This window comes from Taudactylus pleione, unplaced genomic scaffold (assembly GCF_031769625.1).
Source record: "Taudactylus pleione unplaced genomic scaffold, aTauple2 ptg000541l, whole genome shotgun sequence".
In the NCBI taxonomy this organism is placed as follows: Eukaryota; Metazoa; Chordata; class Amphibia; order Anura; family Myobatrachidae; genus Taudactylus; species Taudactylus pleione.
The window spans coordinates 2,255,852-2,264,367 of NW_028284943.1; positions in this window are offsets into that span (position 1 = coordinate 2,255,852).

Sequence of the window (8,516 nt, forward strand, 5' to 3'; positions counted from 1 at the left end):
TGCTTCCTGCACTCCTCAACATCCGCGGTGAGTGACCAGTCAGCTGGTCTGTGGTCTCTGCTCTGCCTCCTCCGTTACGCTGGATGTCAGGGCGCAAAGCGGCGCTCTCACAGTTACTGGAGCCACAGCACACTCTAGCTGCCTGTCACAGCTGGCTTGGAGCATCCATTTGCTTGCCCTTTCAACCCTGTCTCACCTTCACCTTCATGCTAACCACCTTGCTGTGAATAAACAGTAGTATCTTTCTACTTTATTTTTCTGCTCCATTTGGCTGAGTGCATTTATCTCTTAATGGTCTCTAACAGTGACACTCTACTGCCATCGTGTGGCTAATGTGATACATTACTCCACAAGGAATCTCCTACGTTTTAGAATGCCCCCATGGCTCTGATTGGGAAGCAATGTGACTATTTTCCCACAACCATCGCAGCTACACACCGCATAGCATATCCCCATTTCTTCAGCGATTACTCAAACACTAATTCTCCAATTAGATCTATAACCAGAAAACATGGGGCCTAAGATAAACACCAAATTGGCTAAAGGTATCCCTCCGGTGAGATTTTTCAAGACTACATCTGCGACCCCTCCGCTGTCGAGAGATTCCACACAATCTTCACGACCACGAATGTCACAAGATAAGCCTGCTTCTCCGCCTACAGCTTCGTCCCCGTATGCTTTCTCAGATGATACCTCTATGGACGAACCTATCACGGTGAGGCGCATGCTGCAGCTCCTCGGTGATCTTAAGAATGATATCACAGCTGAATTATCTTCTACTGTTGTGGAACTGAAGCATGATGTTGCTGAATTAGGTGGTCGCACGGACCTTCTCGAGAATAAGATGGGAGAGGTGGTCGCCTCTCACAATGACCTAATATCCGCCCATGAAACTACCCAAGCGGAACTTCTGCACTTCGGGATAAAATGGCTGATCTTGAAAACAGGGCACGCAGGAACAACCTTAAAATCTGTGGAATTCCGGAGATGGTACAGTTTTCCGAACTTCCTGAGTTTGCTGTGGCTCTATTTCAGAAATGACTCCCGGACTTGCCTCCCACACAATTCCTCTTAGACCGCATTCACCTTCTCCCTAAGGCTTGCAATGCCCCTGAGGCCTCTCCGCGAGACACTATCATGAGGATGCACTATTTCCGTGTGAAGGAGCGCCTACTTTGAGCATCTAGAGATGCTGGACCCTCCTCCGCTGCATTGGGCAACTTACAAATATTTGGAGAGCTTTCCCCAGCTACATTAAATAAAAGAAGATCCTTCTTCAGCATTACATCAGCTTTACGCCAAGCTCAAATTCCATATAGATGGAGATTCCCAACGAAACTTATTGTCACTTATGATGGCTCTACAAAAATGCTAAGCTCCTTGGAAGACTGTATAAAAGCACTGGACCTTTGGTGGATCCCGTATTGCTACCAAATCTATTGAAGATATTCCAACAATTAGTTCAGATTGGTCCATAGTGGGCAATAACGGCTGATTGTTTTACGGCCTGCACTTCCTCACTTCAACTTAGTTCTTGTTCCTATGTTTGCGGTGTTTCACCTATAGTGGCCGTTGGACATCTCTTTGACTTTTTATAGTTCATACAGTTCCTTATAACTCCAATTGCCTTCTTTACAAGCCGCTAAGATATGGATCATCATAACTATTTTTTTAATTATATTTGTTTTCAATGTTGATTGATGCAAGGTGTATTTGTATTGCCGTTTTCTCTGTTTACTATTGCCATAACAGGCTTAATTTCTTCATTTCAAGTAATATATGCTATTTTAGCTATATATGGTGTGTCCTATACTATTGTTCAGTGCTATTTGCTATCGATTCCCACCACAGCCCTACCTGTGCAGAGTTTGTATATTCTCCCTGTGCTTGCGTGGGTTTTCCTCAGGGTACTTCGGTTTCCTCCCACACTCCAAAAATATACTGGTAGGTTAATTGGCTTCCAACACAAATTACCCTAGTGTGTATGTGTGTGCGCATGTGATAGGGAATATAGATTGTAAGCTCCACTGGGGCAGGGACTGATGTGAATGGCCAAATTCACATCAGTCGCTGTAAAGCGCTGCGGAATATGTGTGCGCTGTATAAGTAACTGATAATAAATACATAAATCTTGTTCCCAGGTGGTGAGAACCATGTCACTACCCCCCGTGGTTCTACCATTTTCGCCACTCTGTTTCGTGGCCCCTCTGACTCCCGCCGTGGAGTCATTTATGTTTATGGCCCCTTTCACCCATTTTTCCCCCCGTTTGTGTCCTTTCCCTGCCCTCATTCAGTTTACAGGCTATATGATGTTTATCTTTTTCTGCATTTCTTTATGTCAGTGTTAATCGACCCAGTATAGATAGGATGTTCTTGCTTTGCTTCCGCATTTTATTAGATTTGTTAAGATGCCGAATTCCATGTCTATTAACGCTAAGGGTTTAAACTCCCCTCAGAAATGTAGGATTGCCCTCCGCTATTTTAGAACCCACAAAATGGATGTTATGGTGATTCAAGAAACCCACTTCGCCAAAGATGCTTCTCCCACCTTCTCTGACCCCTGATCCCTGTTACCCGTCTGGTTATTTTGCTTCTGGCCCCACTAAAAAAAAAAGGAGTGGCAATCCTTTTTCACCACAACTGTAACTTTGTTTTAAAATCCCAAGTAGCCGATCCCCTGGCTAGATATCTTGTTCTGATAGGGGAGTTGGAGGGGAAAGCTGTTACTATAGCATCTGTATATGCCCCAAATAATGGTCAAATGTCCTTTATTAGAAATTTTTTCAGGGTTACCCAGAAGGTGTGCTCAGGTCAGATTATTCTACTTGGTGACTTTAATCTAGTACTAGATCCTCGATTGGATAAATCTAATAATGCAGGTGGTGGTGCTTTTGCTGATCCTACTGGTGTTTCAGGGGTCTTTAGCCGGTTGGTCCTGGAGTATGGTCTGTATGATGTTTGGCCGGCTATGCACCCTACGACCCATGATTACACCTTTTCTCTCTCATATTCCAGGATCGATCTTGCCCTTATGGATAAATGGTCACTACAACAGGTTAGAGGTTCAAATATCCTCCCTATCACATGGTCTGACCATACCCCTTTGCCACTTCAATGGGACTGTAGTGGGTCTTTCCCCTCCGCCAGACCATGGAGATTCAATAACTTTCTTCTATCCTCTGTGGAGGCGGAGCAGGTCATCCAGTCCACTCTTTCAGATTATCTCCAATATAATAAACCCATGGATACTACACCCTTTAATTTTTGGTGCGCCCTTAAAGCAGTTATTAGAGGATTGGTAATTCAAGTAGCATCTAGAATTAAGCGCCAAGAAGCTCAAAAGGAAGTAGAAGCTAGACTTCGGGCCCTAGAAGATCAACATAAATCTAACCCTTCCAATTCCATACTCTTACAAGAAATTTTAAAAGTTAGAGAATTATAGGTTTATACTTTGAAAAAGATTAAATTCACTATTAATAGGATGAATCAAAGATTCTATGTTGATGGTAATAGGGCATCCCGCCTCCTAGCTCGGAAGCTGAGAGGAAAAGAGGCTCGTGCTTCAGTTCGGGCCTTGTATAATTGTTCTAGAGCCAAACTGACCAACCCACTAGACATTAACACTTTTGCAGAGTATTACGCTCGCCTTTATAATCTGAAAGATGATGTACACACAGCTCAACCCACATGAGAGACTATCTCTGCTTTTCTTTCAGATCTTTCTCTGCCCTCCTTTACCGACCAGTCTTTAGAATCCTTAAATACTCCCTGGACAGAGGGAGAGGTGAGAGATGCCATCAAATCCCTGAAACGTGATAAAGCGCCTGAGCCTGATGGCTTCTCTAACAATTTTTATATGGAGTTTCAATCAGATCTTATATCGGCGCTGGTGCAGGTGTTTGAAGCCGTGACCAATACAGGCTCATTCCCTCCTGAAATGCTTGAGGCTCGAATTAATACCATACTCAAACCAGGCAAGGACCCCACTCATGCCCAAAATTATAGGTCTATAGCCCTACTGAACACTGATATCAAATTATATGCAAAAATGGTAGCCAATAGGTTGAATCCATTGCTCCCTGATTTGATCAACCCAGACCAGGTGGGCTTTGTGTTGGGCCGACAAGCTCCAGACAACACCTGAAGAGCCTTGAATATCATTGAGCATTTTACACAGGTAGGGGACCCGCTTCTGGCACTTTCATTAGACGCCGAGAAAGCCTTTGATAGGTTACACTGGTGATTCACGAAGGCTGTACTTTCCAAGTTTGGTTTTTCAGGATGTTTCTTAGATGCCATTCTTGCACTTTATAGTTCACCTGGAGCACGTGTTTGTTGCAATGGTTTCCTGTCTTTGTTCCCTATAAGCAATGGTACCAGACAGGCTTGCCCCTTATCTCCCTTAATTTGTGTTTTAGCAATAGAACCTTTAGCAGAACATATCTACACCCCCCCCCCCCTCCTTCATGGTCCTCTCATAAATGGGTCACTACATAGAATTTGCCTTTGTGCGGACGACGTCCTTCTGTTTGTAACACATCCGGAAACCTCTCTCCCAAATTTACAACAGCTGCTTCATAATTATTCAGCAGCCTCATATTATAAATTAAACGCGTCTAAAATGGAAGTATTAGCAATAAATGTTCCACCCCCAGCTCCTGTATTCCCTTAAATCTCGTTATAATTATAAATGGCAATCACTGTCTCCGTTATCTGGGTATCTCTTTGTCAGCTAAAGAAGACACTTTTTTTGAATATAATTATGGCCCTCTGTTGAACCAATTTAGTGCCTTCACAAAAGATTAGATGAACCATGAGGTCTCCTGGATGGGCAGAATGGCGGCCGTCAAGACGACTCTTCTTCCTAAACTCATGTATTTATTTAGGTAAATTCCCAGGACCCTCCCTCCCTCATGGTTAAATAGATTTTATGCAGTGCTGAATACATACAATCAGGTCCATAAATATTGGGACATTGACAGAATTTTCAGATTTGGGCCTCTATTCACCACCACAATGGCTTTGAAATGAAACAAACAAGATGTGCTTTAACTACAGACTTTCAGATTTAATTTGAGGGTAATTACATCCAAATCAGGTGAACGAGGTAGGAATTACAACGGTTTCTATATGTGCCTCCCACTTTTTAAGGGGCCAAAAGTAATGGGACTATCAACTCAAAAGCTATTTCATGGACAGGTGTGGGCTATTCCCTCATTATTTCATTATCAATTAAGCAGGTAAAAGGTCTGGACTTGATTCTAGGTGTGACATTTGCATTTGGAATCAGTTGCTGTCGACTCTCACTATGAGATCCAAAGAGCTGTCACTATCAGTGAAGCAAGCCATCATTAGGCTGAAAAATCAAAACAAACCCATCAGAGAGATAGCAATAACATTAGGTGTGGCCAAATCAACTGTTTGGAACATTCTTAAAAAGAAAGAATGCACCGGAGAGCTCAGAAACACCAAAAGACGCGGAAGACCACGGAAAACAACTGTTGTGGTTGACAGAAGAATTATTTCCATGGTGAAGAAAAACCCCTTCACAACAGTTGGCCAAATCAAGAACACTCTCCAGGAGGTAGGTGTATATGTGTCAAAGTCAACAATCAAGAGAAGACTTCACAAGAGTGAATATAGAGGGTTTACCACAAGATGTAAACCATTGGTGAGCCACAAAAACAGAAAGACCAGATTAGAGTTTGTCAAACAACATTGTCGAAGCTGAATAATTGGCTGAGACAAGTTCAGTTTAAAATTTAATTGCGGCGATTTTAGTACATGTGGCGATGATACTATTAGCACCATGCGATTGCATTTTTCACCATTTCTCATACACACATTAATACGCACAATTGCGCTGTTAACTAGTCGCATATTAGCGAATGCATAGGACTTTGTATGAAACCGCTATTTTATTAGCTTTATGCGCACGCATCTGCCCCAAGTTAACTAGCGTCCTTATATCAAACCCTGAATACCCACACATTACATATTCACACATAAGGTTCAATAAGCTTTAAAGTGTATGATTTAAGTTGGTTCAGTTTAAATGCTGAGAAATAAAGGTATTTGATAACTAAGGTATTATACATGCTAAACAAGTCGTGTTTGGTTTTGTACTGATGCGTACTCTTTTTACAGTATTCCGGTGTTATCGGTGGGGAGGTCGCATCATGCAAACTTAAGTTATGGATCGCAGAGCCTACAAGCAACAAAATGTATATTTCATGAACAACTGTTAGAATGTTGCAGGGGGTGTGAAGAGGAAGATCCCCAGCTGTTAGAGGCAGGGAGAGTCTATTTAAACCAGCCTGTTAAATGTGCTGTAACAGATGCTTCTCCCCTGGGAACCAATGACATCAGCAACAAACTTCCCTATTGTCCTGTTTATTCTGGGGGGGGTATAAATATGTGTGCTCGAACGCTGGTTCTTAGTCTTCGTGCTGAATGCTGTATGACTAGGGGTCTCTTGCTGATGCCTATCTCCGGGTCCGGAAGCGCTGCGTATGTATACTGTACTTGGGTCTGTATAATTTCCTTTTGCGCCTAAATTGTGTATGGATCAATTGCGTGTAACTGTCTGAACTTTTACCTGAATAACACTTTTGTTTTGGAACCACAGATTCCACGTCTAAGTCTTTATTTACGGTATGACTGCGTACACAAATTAGCGTCATCCTTAGAAGGTATAGGCAGGATATCAGAAGGTATAGACAGGACATTAGAAGGTATAGGAAGGTGTATATAGAGGTTCTGATCCAGTATCATTAACATCTAAAAAAAGCCATTACAATTCTGGAACAACATCCTATGGACAGATGAGACAAAGATCAACTTGCACCAGAGTGATGGGAAGAGAAGAGTATGGTGAAGGAATGGTTCACCTCATCAGTGAAGCATGGTGGTGGTAGTGTCATGGCCTGGGCATGTATGGCTGCCAATGGAACTGGTTCCCTTGTATTTATTGATAATGTGACTGCTGACAAAAGCAGCAGAATGAATTCTGAAGTGTTTTGGGCAATATATGCTCATATTCAGTCAAATGCTTCAGAACTCATTGGACGGCGCTTCACAGTCAGATGGACAATGACCCGAAGCATACTGCAAAAGCAACTAAATAGTTTTTTAAGGCTAAAAAGTGGAATTTATGCAATGACCAAGTCAATCCCCTGGCCTGAATCCGACTGAGCATGCATTTCACTTGATGAAGACAAAACTGAAGGGAAAATGCCCCAAGAACAAGCAGGAACTGAAGACATTTGCAGTAGAGGCCTGGCAGAGCATCACCAGGGATGAAACCCAGCGTCTGGTGATGTCTATGCGTTCCAGACTTCAGGCTGTAATTGCCTGCAAAGGATTTGCAACAAAGTATTAAAAAGTGAAAGTTAGATTTAGGATTGTTTAGCTTGTCCCATTACTTTTGGCCCCTTAAAAAGTGGGAGCCACATATAGAAACCGTTGTAATTCCTACACCGTTCACCTGATTTGGATGTAATTACCCTCAAATTAAATCTGGAAGTCTGCAGTTAAAGCACATCTTGTTTGTTCATTTCAAAACCATTGTGGTGAATAGAGGCCAAAATATGAAAATTCTGTCAATGTCCCAATATTTATGGACCTGACTGTATATCTGGAATAATAAGAGAGCCAGGATTGCTAAGAAATATCTAATGATGTCTAGATCGTCAGGAGGCATGGCTTACCCCAATCTAGCACTCTATCAAGCTGCGTGCTTGGTCGATCAGCTTAGTGATTGGTCAAATGTTCTTAATCCTAAACCTTGGGTTAGGCTGGAAAGCGATATGCTAGGCAAATTCCCCTCTGTGACTTACTCTGGATTCCATCCAGCTCTAGAGTCTCTTTAAAATCTATTTCCAGGGCGACAGTAGCTTCTCTCAAAGCGTGGGATGGCCTATCTACCCTTCTACAATTTAACCTTCCATCTCTCCACCTTTCTATTCAGGGCTTATCATATTTAATCGGAATCTAAATTTATCCTCCTGGCACCTCAATGGTATCCGTACCCTCCGTGACCTCTTTATAAATAATACCCTCCATTCCTTCGCCCAACTACAAGCTAGCTTATCCATCCCCTCTAGAGATTTCTATAAATTCCTTCAAGTCAGGCACTGGATTCAATCCTTTCCACACTTGGTAGGCTCGACTGGTTTGATTCCTCCTCATGTTTTTTCACGTATATCTTCAATCTTCCACAAAAGAGGTATATCTTTTTGGTACTCTCTAATACTTACAGCGGAAGAACCAGATAAGCTACCAGCTATTATTAAATGGGAACACCATTTAAATATATGTCTAGATCCGCATGTATGGTCCCAACTATTATTTTCTATATTTAAAATGTCTAGATGTATTTCACATATTGAAATGTATATGAAATTACTCTATCGCACTTATTTGACCCCAAATAGATTACACAAAATTTGGCCTTCCCAATCTAGTTTATGTTGGCGTGCATATGGTCAAATTGGTGAGATCTTCCATATTTTCTG